The sequence below is a fragment of the Zootoca vivipara genome, chromosome 10 (genome assembly GCF_965207765.1).
Source record: "Zootoca vivipara chromosome 10, rZooViv2.hap1.1, whole genome shotgun sequence".
Classification (NCBI taxonomy): Eukaryota; Metazoa; Chordata; class Lepidosauria; order Squamata; family Lacertidae; genus Zootoca; species Zootoca vivipara.
Window position 1 is genome coordinate 62,690,277 of NC_142593.1, and position 14,648 is coordinate 62,704,924.

Sequence of the window (14,648 nt, forward strand, 5' to 3'; positions counted from 1 at the left end):
GTATAAAAATGCATGAGAACCCTCCAATGGGGTAAAAGCAAAAGTATGTTAAACATAAACACAATTACACAAAAAATGGTGGCCCCCCTCCCCCCGTGGAAATAACACACTATCAGACATATTTCAGCAATTCTACATAATAACACATAATATACACAACATACAATTATTAATTCCACCCCAGTTGGATGTCTTTGAGGAAATCTGTGGTTTTGAGGCAGTTCTTGCTTTTTTCACACATCTTTAGCCATTGGGCACATTTGCTTGAGGTTAGAAAGGGACAGAAAATGTCCTTACAATTCATCTCCCCCCCCCCCTTTTTGTCAGTCCATATCCTTTTGGAATGTGATTGTTGTGGCCAGAGTCTTCTTGGGAAGCTGTAAACAATAAAATCTTAATGCATTTAAGTATTTTATTCATCACCTTTCTATATAGTTACTACTGTTATTACCTGCTAAGTTTGTTTGGTTCTTTTGCTAAAAGAGAACTTTATGAAGATAACTTAAGTGCTACCTGACAGAATGCAGTTACAAAACAATACTGTACTTGGAAGTACTTAGGTTAATTTCATAGACATAATGGCAAAAACTAATTAATAAATGAAAGCAGTTACAGGTAGGTAGCCGTGTTGGTCTGAGTCGAAGCAAAATAAAAAAAATTCTTCAGTAGCACCTTAAAGACCAACTAAGTTTATATTTTGGTATGAGCTTTCGTGTGCATGCACACTTCTTCAGATACACGAAATGAAAGCAGATTACTGTATTTGTAACCTAAAGAGAAGCGTCAAAGCCCAAAACAGAGGGAAGTCAACTTTATATAGCAGGGGGGAGAGGAGGCCTGTAAGGGAAGAAAGACTAAAAGAATAAAAGGAATTACTGTTTGTATCTCCTCACTTTTTTTTTTGCTGTGGAAGAAAACAAGGGGCAAAGTACTCCAGGATTAACATACGGTAGAGGTAATGCTTGGGGTGAAAAGCAGATGTGAGATTAGTACATCCCAAGGAAGCATTTGCTGACGAAGCATTTGCCCAGTGACCAGAAGATAGCAATTTTCTATTAATTTCCAAGTGTGGAGGGGGTGTCCCCCCCCCCATTGGGAGATTGATTTTGCATTAAGGTTCTGGAAAAATCAAACTACAAATTCTTTCTGCGCACCCTGAATCTCAGTATCCTGCTGGAAGGGAAGAATTATTTCATGTGAAAATCTGTTCCTATAATGTACCTGACGTATACAGTATTAATAAAACAAAACCTGATAAAATTCATTAAAATCTGTTAAAAGGACACACACACAACAACAACCATTACCCAGAAGACAAATTCAGTGAGAAAGCTGTGGAAAGAATTTTGCATGTTGAATTGGAATTTGCAGCCTCTTAAGTTAAAACCCTTTTCTTCTCCCCCTCTCTGTTTTGTTTTGTTTTCTCTTCTCTTCTCTGACATAGCCTCTGTGCATGTGCAGAGTTCATGTTTTAGCAAATAAATTGTACCATTAAAAAATGTTCTTGGCTAAATTACCATTTGAATAAAGCCATGATTGGCTTTTCTTCTTTCAGCAGGAACTTGAGGAAGGGGAAGATTAGTTTAAATCCATTTTCCTAGCTTGATGTCCTAGGACATCTCTGATACATTTATTTCCTGTTTCTTGCTGCTTAAGAAGCAGGCTTATAAATCTTAAACTTTTAAGTATATAGAACTTCAACATTCAGGCAACCCAACCCTTCCACCAGAAGGTTGCAATAAAAGTTTGGTCAATTAAATTTTCTGATAATTCAGTGCAAAGAGAATCATGTTTCTTGCACCAAATAAACATACCTGCAGGCCAGGCAAAGAAATTGGGAACTACTGCCTACAGGAAATTGGAGTGTAGTTCTCTATTAAAAAAATGTGGGCTATTATTTTGTGTGCTCCCCCCTGGTCATTAGCGGAAAATCATCCACTCTCTTATGTATGAGTGAAATGACCAGAGTCAGAATTCATAAATTTCAAATGTTGTTTTTTTTAATAATAATAATACAGCCATGGGCAGACTAAACTCCCTGCCCCCCTTATGAATGGGTAACATGGCCAGAGGCAGACTTAATGATCTTCAACATTCTCACTCATCTCAGCCTCACCATTTTCCAGACAAATTCATCTGGCCTTTATTTACAGGGATGGTCAAGGCTCATTCTGCTTGATTATGTATTTGTATGTGCTTGAACTGTTGGCTGGACTTTTGCAGTTAAAAAATAGCTGACAACATGGTGAAACCCCCCCCCCAGACATTCATTTTCAATGCATGATATACCATCTCTACCTCTTTCTAAACGCCACCTCCCAAACTCTTCACTCCAAACTTTGAAAATCTATCTTTCCATCCTTCTCCACCAAAGAGCAAAGCTTGACTGAATTCAGGTCATTACACTACACCACCAGAGTTTCACTTTTCAGTGCTTACAAACACATTCTCTCTCCTTCTACCTACCTAGCACCTTCACATCACATACAAAATATAATTTCCTCATTTAACTCCCCCCCCCTTTTTGCAAGAGATTGGTAGGGTTGGAAGGGATCTTGAGTAATCTAGTCCATCCCTTCCGAAATATGGGGATCTCAACACTATCGCCGCCCTTTCAAAGCAGGATACACATACATTTGAGAACAGACGCCTAACTGGGAAGGAAACACAGGCTATGCCCTATCACGGAAGCACACATGTGTACTAAGGGAAAAGGAAAGAAGGGGAAAATAAAAGTACCAACTTTACATAGAGGCCTTTAGCAAACCTTAGGGTTGGATAAACAGTTTTAAGAGGAAATTTACTTTCTCACTGCAACCATTCTGTCCAGCTGAATCAAGGTTAAACTGACTCAGATAGACATTTGCTGGCTATGGAAGCCTCTACTTTTAATAACATTTTCCTAGAAGGAACACCATATTTCCATAGTCATATGGTCCTGATGCGTCCAAGGATTCCTCAGAACAACAACACTTTTCTCTCAAAAGGAGACCTACCTAAGGCTTAATGAAATACAGACACTGCATTTTAGCTTGCAAGAGCAGTTGTGCTCAACGAAGCTGGTTGCAGCAGAAACATTACATACAGAGCACATGGCTCCCTTGTTACACAAACCTTAAACATTGTGAGTTCACAAACAAACATTTTCAAAGTCACAACCTCCCTTTTCCCTTCCTGCTCCCTCTTTCTGTACAGAAAGGGGTAGGTACAGGGCCGGTGCTAGGGTTTTTTGCGCCCTAGGCGAGATCACCTTCTGGCGCCCCCCCCCCCGCCTTCCCGCTCATGATTGGCCAAGGAGCCGTGTGAGGGGAGGAGCCTGGAGTGTGGAGCATGTCCTCTGCTGCCCCGCCCCACCCCAAAGGCCACGCACTCTTTTTTGAGTCTTACTAAACTGCGGGAGGCAGTGCAAGACAGGAGTGCCTGGTGTGCTCTGGTCCATGGGGTCACAAAGAGTCGGACATGACTAAACAACAACAATATACTGAAGCTGCAGTCCTATACACTCTGTACTGGGATTACACTGGAACTTAAGAGAGTACACTTTTGAGCAGACATATATATGTGATGCAAAAAGTTTGGGCTGGCCAGTGGCCATGCTTGTGGAAAGGGTGAGGGTGAAATAGCAAAAGTCAGGTCACAATCAGGCTCAGATGCACACCCATGTGTTGTTTGTGCCTTGCCAGTGGTGTAACAGAGAGAGAATTACCTTGTGAATTGCCCTGAGACCTATGATGGAGGGCAGTACGCAAGTCTAAAATAAAAATAAAAAGCAAGCAAGCAGGATTTTCTTTCACAGTGGGAATAAATTTTGGAGTGACATGGTAATTGATGGGATCTTCCTTGCTTTGGCAAGTGATTAAGATGATGTTTGTGTCAGATTAGCACAAACTGGGAAAGAAAATAACCAAGCAGAGGTTGAATACTACTTTTCTTTTCTTAGATAGGCTTCATATTTCATGCTAACATTAAGAAAAAGTTACGAAAATGGCTCAATTCAGGCAGTAAGTCTAGATTTTGTTCATGCACTCCCCCCCAAAAAAAACCTCGTTGAGGAAGTAGCCATGTCTCCATTTCCTGCCAATTACAGTATTCTTGAACCACACCATATGCAGCCACCGTTTCTCTCCCATGTTTTGCAACTGCACCCTACCCTTCCACCTTATAGGAATTCTGAGTTTCCAAAGGCAACTTACAATTTGGCACAGCTAAATTATGTGTGAAAAGTAGGGAAATCGGCTATACCCCAAATAAAACAATAAGACAATGCTACCATTCAGTGGATTTGTAACTGGCTGACTGACCGAACCCAAAGGGTGCTCATCAATGGCTCCTCCTCATCCTGGAGAGTAGTGACTAGTGGGGTGCCACAGGGTTCTGTCTTGGGCCCAGTCTTATTCAACATCTTTATCAATGACTTGAATTATGGTGCTGGAGGAAACTCTTGAGAGTCCCATGGACTGCAAGAAGATCAAACCTATCCATTCTGAAGGAAATCAGCCCTGAGTGCTCACTGGAAGGACAGATCCTGAAGCTGAGGCTCCAATACATTGGCCACCTCATGAGAAGAGAAGACTCCCTGGAAAAGACCCTGATGTTGGGAAAGATTGAGGGCACAAGGAGAAGGGGAAGACAGAGGACGAGATGGTTGGACAGTGTTCTCGAAGCTACCAACACAAGTTTGATCAAACTGCGGGAGGCAGTGCAAGACAGGAGTGCCTGGCGTGCTATGGTCCATGGGGTCACGAAGAGTCGGACACGACTAAACAACTAAACAACAACAACATCAATGACTTGGATGATGGGCATGAGGGCATCCTGATCAAGTTTGCAGACGACACCAAATGGGGAGGAGTGGCTAATACCCCAGAGGAAAGGATCACACTTCAAAATGACCTTAACAGATTAGACAACTGGGCCAAAGCAAACAAGATGAATTTTAACAAGGAGAAATGTAAATTACTACACTTGGGCAAAAAAAAAATGAAAGGCACAAATACAGGATGGGAGACACCTGGCTTGAGAGCAGTACATGTGAAAAGGATCTAGGAGTCTTGGTAGACCACAAACTTGACATGAGTCAGCAGTGTGATGCAGCAGCTAAAAAGGCCAATGCAATTCTGGGCTGCATCAATAGGAGTATAGCATCTAGATCAAGGGAAGTAATAGTACCACTGTATTCTGCTCTGGTCAGACCTCACTGGGAGTACTGTGTCCAGTTCTGGGCACCACAGTTCAAGAAAGATACTGACAAGCTGGAACATGTCCAGAAGAGGGCAACCAAAATGGTCAAAGGCCTTATGAGGAACGGCTTAGGGAGCAGGATATGTTTAGCCTGGAGAACAGACGGTTAAGGGGTGATATGATAGCCATGTTCAAATATATAGAATAGAATCATAGAATCATAGAATCATAGAGTTGGAAGAGACCACAAGGGCCATCCAGTCCAACCCCCTGCCAAGCAGGAAACACCATCAAAGCATTCCTGACAGATGGCTGTCAAACCTCTGCTTAAAGACCTCCAAAGAAGGAGACTCCACCACACTCCTTGGCAGCAAATTCCACTGCCGAACAGCTCTTACTGTCAGGAAGTTCTTCCTAATGTTTAGGTGGAATTTTCTTTCTTGTAGTTTGAATCCGTTGCTCCGTGTCCGCTTCTCTGGAGCAGCAGAAAACAACCTTTCTCCCTCCTCTATATGACATCCTTTTATATATTTGAACATGGTTATCATATCACCCCTTAACCTTCTCTTCTCCAGGCTAAACATACCCAGCTCCCTATTAAAGGATGCCATATAGAGGAGGGTGAAAGGTTGCTTTCTGCTGCTCCAGAGAAGCGGACACAGAGCAATGGATTCAAGCTACAATAAAGAAGATTCCACCTCAAGAACTTCCTGACAGTAAGAGCTGTTCGGCAGTGGAATTTGCTGCCAAGGAGTGTGGTGGAGTCTCCTTCTTTGGAGGTCTTTAAGCAGAGGCTTGACAGCCATATCTCAAGAATGCTTTGATGGTGTTTCCTGCTTGGCAGGGGGTTGGACTGGATGGATGGCCCTTGTGGTCTCTACCAACTCTATGATTCTATGATTCTAAAAGCTTGAGCACAAGGGTTTCTAATCTACACTACTTCTGGAAGACAATGTTGGTCTCCAAGACGCAACTCCTAGGGGCTGATATCCCTTTGGCCTCCATTGCCATTCAAATGGTGTGCGCGTGCCGGATCTTGTGATCGATTATGCAACGTCTCCATAATTGTCCAGTCTCCCTGGACCCCCCCCCCCAATATTTCATTCAAGTGGGCATCGTTGCCAAGACCAGGGCTTTTCCCCTGGGGGGTTCACCGGAACTCAGTTCCAGAACCTCTCAGGTGGGTGCCATTGCCATTCTAAGAGAGAGGCGTCCCTGGTGAGTTGCGGCACCCCCTCCCTCCCCTAGAAAAACAGCATTGGCCAAGACGGATCTTTTTTGCTAAGGCTTTTACCCCACGGTCCCCTGCAAATTTAACATGTTAATGCCAAGGTGCCAGAGAGACTTAAACGCTGTGGGGCTGCTTTTTTCATGGAAGGAGGGGGGAGGGCTCTGCACATGCTCAGATGCGCAGCCTTACTGCGCCATTCTTTGAAGAGCAGGGCGTCAGGGTCAAGCAAGCCCGTTCCTGAGATGGCCATGTGGCCGTCTAGCCTTTCTCCTCAGAGTGTGGTGGCTCTCACTCACTCCACGGAGAAGGAGGTGGTGGCGGCGGCAGCGGTTGCCTCCTGCTCCAGCCCGGCGTGTGGAGGTGGAGGAGACTGCGTTTTGGGCACGTGCCCCGAGGAAGCTTTTTTCCCTCCCCTTCCCTTTCCCAAACAGCTGCTGCTGCTGCCACCGCCACGTCCCGCTCTAAGCAAGCAACAGAAGGCGGCGTGAAGAAGAAAGCTTCTCTCCGTCTCCCGGCTCCTCCTCCGCCTCCCCCCTCGGGCAGCACTGCAGAGGCAGCTCCGCTCCACACTGGGGAGGAGGAGGCGGACGGAGCCATAGCTGCCAAGTATCCCGTATCCGCCAGGAAAACCCCTTTTTTCTTACCGTTTCCCGGCGGTCTCCCGTTTAGGTTAAAATCCCGGTATTGTCCCTTAAATCGGCTTCAGCCCGGCAGCCATTTTTCTGGTGCCGTTTTGCCCTTCTATGGGCACCAGAAAATGGCGGCGCCGGTGCCGGAAGTCGCCTCTGCGCATGACCGGAAGCGCCGCCATTTTCTGGTGCCCATAGAAGGGCGAAGCGCCACCGGAAGTTGCGTCACGTAACTTCCGGTCATGCGCGCGCTGCCGATCCCGGATCTTTACGTCCGGAACTTGGCAGCTATGGACGGAGCACGAGGTTTAGCCGGGGCTGCTGCAGAGGCTCCTCGCTCGCCCCCAGGGGTTTCTCTCCCGGCCTCGGGAGTCGCGCCGCCCTCTGCCTGATTCCCCGCTGCCATGGAGCCTGGAACAGCCGCTGCTGCTGGGACGGCAGCCTCTGCCGGAGCCGCGCCGCTCTTCCTGGCTGCGAGCGAGCAGCAGGGCTACTCCGAGCTGCTCTCGCTTGGCAGCGGCGGCGACCAAGCTGCGCCCGAGCTGGGGAGATTGGCGGCGGCAGAGAGAGCGTTTGTGAGCGGGGAGACACACCAGCGCCCCCTCCATTCTGGCGCTCTAGGCCGCCGCCTAGTTTGCCTTTATGGACGCTCCGGCCCTTCAAACACCCCAGCCATCTGAGCCCTGGACTCCTCCTTTGGCCCTGGGCAGAATGTCCTCTGTTCTCACGCTGATCTTTTTCAAGGGAAAAGTGGCCGTGCCAGGGACCCTTGGGTGCTGTCTCTCTGGGAGAGCCTCATCACAGTGGATCCTCTGAAGGGCCTGGATCATCTGGAAGGAGGAGCCCACCTTCCACCTGCAGAGGGTCCCCTGGCCTCCCTCCCTCTTCCCCATGCCCTGCTTGCCCACCTAAGACCCAGCCAGCCAGGAGCCTCAGACCAAGATCTGGGGGGCCACCACCTGCCACCTGCAATACTTCTCCTTGCCCATTGTTGGGAATAACAACAACAACAACAACAACATCATATTTATTTATTTAATTTATTTATATATACATACATACCCCAACCATCTGGCTAGGTTTCCCCAGCCACTCTAGGCAGCTCCCAACAGAATATTAAAAATATTATAAAACATCAAACATTAAAAACTTCCCTAAACAAGGTTGCCTTCAGATGTCTACTAAAAGTGATATGGTTGTTTCTTTCCTTGAAATCTGATGGGAGGGCATCCCACTCCCACAGGGGAGGTGCCACTACCGAGAAGGCTCTGCCTGCTTCCCTGTAACATCGCTTCTCACACTGAGGGAACCGTCAGAAGGCCCTTGGCGCTGGACCTCTATGTCTGGGCCAAACGATGGGGGTGGAGACGCTCCTTCAGTATACTGGGCCGAGGGCGTTTGGGGCTTTCAAGGTCAGCACCAACACTTTGAATTGTGCTCGGAAACGTACTGGGAGCCAATGCAGGTCTTTCAGGACCAGTGTTCTGTGGTCTCAGCGGCCGCTCCCAGTCACCAGTCTGGCTGTCGCATTCTGGATTAGTTGTAGTTTCCGGGTCACCTTCAAAGGTGATTGAAGGGTGCAGAGCAGAGAGGGCTCCCAGCACAATTCCTAGGCTCAATTCCTACTCTGGCCCTGGGCTGCCCTGTTATGTTCAGTGACGATTACTCTGAGGTCAGCATGCCTAGCGGTAGGATGGCTGATTTATTGCTTAGTTAATTGGTTCAATAATCATAGAATCCTAGAATCCTAGAATCTTAGAGTTGGAAGAGACCACAAGGGCCATCCAGTCCAACCCCCTGCCAAGCAGGAAACACCATCAAAGCATTCTTGACATATGCCTGTCAAGCCTCTGCTTAAAGACCTCCAAAGAAGGAGACTCCACTACACTCCTTGGTAGCAAATTCCACTGCCGAACAGCTCTTACTGTCAGGAAGTTCTTCCTAATGTTTAGGTGGAATCTTCTTTCTTGTAGTTTGAATCCGTTGTTCCGTGTCCGCTTCTCTGGAGCAGCAGAAAGCAACCTTTCTCCCTCCTCTATATGACATCCTTTTATATATTTGAACATGACTATCATATCACCTCTTAACCTTCTCTTCTCCAGGCTAAACATACCCAGCTCCCTAAGCCGTTCCTCATAAGGCATCGTTTCCAGGCCTTTGACCATTTTGGTTGCCCTCTTCTGGACTCGTTCCAGCTTGTCAGTATCCTTCTTGAACTGTGGTGCCCAGAACTGGACACAGTACTCCAGGTGAGGTCTGACCAGAGTAGAATAGAGTGGTACTATTACTTTCCTTGATCTAGATCAGGGGTGTCAAACTCAAATTCATCGGGGGCCGCATCAGCAGTTTGGTCACCCTCAAAGGGCCGGTTGTATCTGTAGGACTATGTGTCCACTCTTTATTATCATAAATTATTGTCACTGCATTCAATTATTACTGTTTTTTGTAATAATGTAAGTAATAACTAGCTCTGAAAGCAGAAACATAGTCAGAATAATGGCAAGTAGATATTCAAATGTACAATTATTGTACAATTTATTGAAAAATGATTTTTGGTAACTGCACTGGGTGGTGGAGGCTCGCTATGGTTTCATGCAGGACCTTTGCAGAGCTACTAGTACCTGGAGATGCTGGGGTCCTTCTTCATGCAGGACAGATGTTCTGCCAGTGAGCCACCACCCTTCACCAAAGGGACTGGCTGAGGTTGACTCGCTGGAGCTGCTCTCCTGGTTCCAGGGTTTAAGAGCCAGAAGTATAAAGCAGCATCCTATGTTTCTGAGGAGAGGGGGGGGGAGGGGAGGGGAGGGGAGGGGAGGAAGGGAGGAAGAGGAAGGAAGGAAGGAAGGAAGGAAGGAAGGAAGGAAGGAAGGAAGAAAAGAGGGAGTGGGAGGGAGAGAGGAATGAAGGAAAGAGGGGAGAGAAAGAAGAGTAGGAAATAAGGAAGGGAATAAAGAAGGAAAGAAAAAGAAAGAGGGGGAGAAGACGGAAAGGGAGAAAGAAGGAAGGAAGTAGAGGGGAAGAAAGAATAAGAATGAGGGAGAGGAAGAAAGATGGGAAGGACAGAAGGAAGAAAGGAAGTAAGGAAGAAAGGAAGAAAGAAAAGAGGGAGCAGGAGGGAGGAAGGAAAGAGGTGAGAGAAAGAAGAGTAGGAAATAAGGAAGGGAATAAAGAAGGAAAGAAAAAGAAAGAGGGAGAGAAGACAGAGATAAAGAAGGAAGGAAGGAGAGGGAAAGAAAGAATAAGAACGAGAGAGAGGAAGAAAAATAAAAAAATTCCTTCAGTAGCACCTTAAAGACCAACTAAGTTTATATTTTGGTATGAGCTTTCGTGTGCATGCACACTTCTTCAGATACACTAGAAACAGAAGTGTCAGACCCTATATATATATACAGAGGGTGGTGGGGGTGGGTGGGAATGGGAGATGGGCTGATGGGAGTGGTAAACCTGTAGATGGCTGTTAATGGCTGCTGATGGCTGCAATTAGTCCTGGGCTGAGGTGCTAAAGAAAGCTTGATCGTGCATAATGAGATAAGAATCCGATATCTCTATTCATCCCAGGTGCTTCCATGGTTTTAAGCAACTTCCCTTTCCAGTCTGTTCCTGAAATTTCTCTGTAATAAAACAGCTGCTTTGAGATCTTGTATAGAATGTCCTGGGAGATTGAAGTGTTCTCCTACTGGTTTTTCAGTCTTATGGTTCCTGATGTCAGATTTATGTCCATTTGGCGCTGTGGTTAAACCACTGAGCCTAGGGCTTGCCGATCAGAAGGTCGGCGGTTCGAATCCCTGTGACGGGGTGAGCTCCCGTTGCTTGGTCCCAGCTCCTGCCAACCTAGCAGTTCGAAAGCACATCAAATGCAAGTAGATAAATAGGTACCGCTCCGGCGGGAAGGTAAACGGTGTTTCCATGTGCTGCTCTGGTTTGCCAGAAGCGGCTTTGTCATGCTGGCCACGTGACCTGGAAGCTATACGCCGGTTCCCTCGGCCAATAATGCGAGATGAGCGCGCAACCCCAGAGTCGGTCACGACTGGACCTAATGGTCAGGGGTCCCTTTACCTTTACCTTTATCCTTTGGCGTAGGGTTTGGCCTGTTTGTCCAATATAGAGAGGAAGAAAGACAGGGAAGGGGGGGTCGCCGCCTTGATTCAGCGCCAGAAAAGAGCGCAAAGGGACCCAGGGGCAAAAAGCATTTCCTGTGCAGCGTGAGGCAGCGGGTGTCCGTTTTAGGAGAAGTGCGTAAAGCCTCAGAGTTGCACGTTCGTGAGGCTGAGCTGCTGCTGAGCTCACGTTCATGAGGCTGAGCCGCGGCAGGAGGAGGAGGAGGTGAGGCAAGAGGAGGAGGAGGCGGCAGCTTGCCGGGTCGGTGCCCGGCAGCGCCGTGCAGAGAGTCCCGAGCCTCTGGGACGCAGCAGTGCTCTGTAGCACTTTGAATCCTCCTCCTCCTCCACGGGGCGCTGCTGGGTGCTTTCTCTGTGCTTCAGCAGCAGCAGCAGCAGCAGCCGTTTCCAGGCGCCGAGCCGTGGCAGAAGGAGGAGGATTCAAAGTGCTACAGAGCACTTCTGTGTTGCAGAGGCTCGGGACTCTCCGTGCGGCGCTGCTCTGGCCGCCTTTCTACCCCCCCCCCCGGCCCCAGCTGTTTGTCTGCGCTTTGTCGGCGCGGCGCTTCAGCAGCAAGGTCCCGCTGCTGGGTCCCGCTGGCTGGGGCGCTCGGCGGGCCACATGACGAGGTCTTGCGGGCCGGATTTGGCCCCCGGGCCTTGCGTTTGACACCCGTGATCTAGATGCTATACTCCTATTGATGCAGCCAAGAATTGGCTATACTAGATGCTATACTCCTATTGATGCAGCCAAGAGTGTAGTACTTTACATTTTTCCTTGTTAAAATTCATCTTGTTTGCTTTGGCCCAGTTGTCTAATCTGTTAAGGTCATTCTGAAGTGTGATCCTGTCCTCTGGGGTGTTAGCCACCCCTCCCAATTTGGTGTCATCTGCAAACTTGCTCAGGATGCCCTCAAGCCCATCATCCAAGTCATTGATAAAGATGTTGAATAAGACTGGGCCCAAGACAGAACCCTGTGGCACCCCACTAGTCACTACTCTCCAGGATGAGGAGGAACCATTGATGAGCACCCTTTGGGTTCGGTCAGTAAGCCAGTTACAAATCCACTGAATGGTAGCATTGTAGCATTCTGGGAAGGGGAGAAGGGAAAGGTTTTTTTTTAGGATGGAGCTTCTGCACACTCCTTTGTAGAAAGACAGGATCTCTCCTGGAGAGAGAGCATCTACAGAGTTGACTTTAAATGATGCAATCTTTCAAAATTGCCTCAGGTTCACAAGGCACTCTTTCAGTCAACTAAACGACCGAAAACTGCAGCTCTAGATCATGGAATCATAGAGCTGGAAGGGAGAACTAAGAGTCTTAATATATTTAAAGATACGTAATTATGAGGAAACCTGGAAAGAGATATAAAGGACTATAGAAATTTCGGGTGGTGGGCTGGCAGTCTCTGCCTCTCAGGCTGGCCAACCTCGCAGGGCTGTTGTGATGATAATCATAGGAATATATCAGGGCGATGTGCTGGCACTCTGCCTCTCAGCCTGGCCTCCCTCGCAGGGCTGTTGTGATGAAAAACATAGGAAAAGATCAGGGCGATGTGCTGGCAGTCTCTGCCTCTCAGCCTGGCCTACCTGGCAGGGCTGTTGTGATGATAAATATAGGGGAAAATCTCTGCCTCTCACCCTGGCCAACCTCGCAGGACTGTTGTGATGATAAATATAGGAAAAGATCTCTGCTTCTCAGCTTGGCCTACCTGGCAGGGCTGTTGTGATGATAAATATAGGAAAAGATCAGGGCGATGTGCTGGCAGTCTCTGCCTCTCAGCCTGGCCTACCTGGCAGGGCTGTTGTGATGATAAATATAGGAAAAGATCAGGGTGCTGTGCTGGCAGTCTCTGCCTCTCAGCCTGGCCTACCTGGCAGGGCTGTTGTGATGATAAATATAGGGGAAAATCTCTGCCTCTCACCCTGGCCAACCTCGCAGGACTGTTGTGATGATAAATATAGGAAAAGATCTCTGCTTCTCAGCTTGGCCTACCTGGCAGGGCTGTTGTGATGATAAATATAGGAAAAGATCAGGGCGATGTACTAGCAGTTTCTGCCTCTCAGCCTGGCGTACCTCGCAGGGCTGTTGTGATGATAAATATAGGGAAAAATCTCTGCCTCTCAGCCTGGCCTACCTCACAGGGCTGTTGTGATGATAAATATAGGAAACGATCTCTGCTTCTCAGCCTGGCCTACCTGGCATGGCTGTTGTGATGATAAATATAGGGGGAAATCTCTGCCTCTCACCTGGCCTACCTCACAGGGCTGTTGTGATGATAAATATAGGAAAATATCAGGGCAATGTGCTGGCAGTCTCTGGCCAGGCTGAGCGGCAGAGACTGCCAGCACATCGCCCTGATCTTTTCCTATATTTATCTTTTTTTAAAAAAACCATAATTTTTATTGTTTTCCACTTACATCAACACAAACCAACAAATACATAACATAAGCAAATCCCCAACTTACACATACAAAATACACACCCCTTTAAATCAGTTCTGTCGAGCTTGACTTCCCCTTTACATTCGTTTCGGTTTTATTCGGTTACAATCTAATTTATATGCTTTTTTCTTTTCTTTCTCTACTATATCTCCATATACTATCATATCTTCCGTACATACTTTATTTAACAGTTGTAGATGTTAGATCATTCCTTACAATGACATCTTACAATGTCTCTTAAGATATTCCAAGAATTTACTCCATTCCTTATGAGTTTTTTGATCCTTTTGTTCTCTTACCCTTCCGGTCAGCATAGGCAATTCTATGTACTCAGTCATCTTTCCTCTCCACTCTTCTACAGATGGAATTTCTGATGTTTTCCACCTTTGTGCTAATAGGATTCTGGCCGCAGTGGTGGCATACATAAATATTTTTACATCCTCTTTTTTAATCTCATTCCCAATCAAACATAACAAAAATAACTCTGGCTTCTTCGGGAATGTATACTTTAGCATTTTTTTGATCTCATTGTATATTTTCCCCCAAAAGAGTTTCACTTTTTTACATAGCCACCACATACGATAAATATCGCCATTTTCCTCTTTACATTTCCAACATTTTCTATCCTTTAGTTTATAGATTTTAGCCAGCTTGACCGGGGTCAAGTACCAATGATACATCATCTTCATGATGTTCTCTTTGAGTATCGTGCATGCGCTGAATTTCAGGTTTTGGTTCCAAAGTTTTAACCACAGATCTATCTCGATGTTATTACCAAAATCCATGGCCCATATAATCATGACCTCTTCAGTCTCCTCATCTTTAGTATTCCATTCCAAAATATAATCATATGCTTTTGACAATAATTTTGTTTTTCCTTCCACTATGTCCAATTGAAATTTAGATTTACAATTACTGAAACCATTCTTTCTGTTATCCTCCTTAAATAAATCCCTTATTTGGTAGTATTGGAGCCAACTTGTCATCCTATCCTGCAGTTGTTCATATGGCTTAATTTCCCATCCTTTTTCAGATCTTACTATTATTTCCTCATACTTTAGCCAG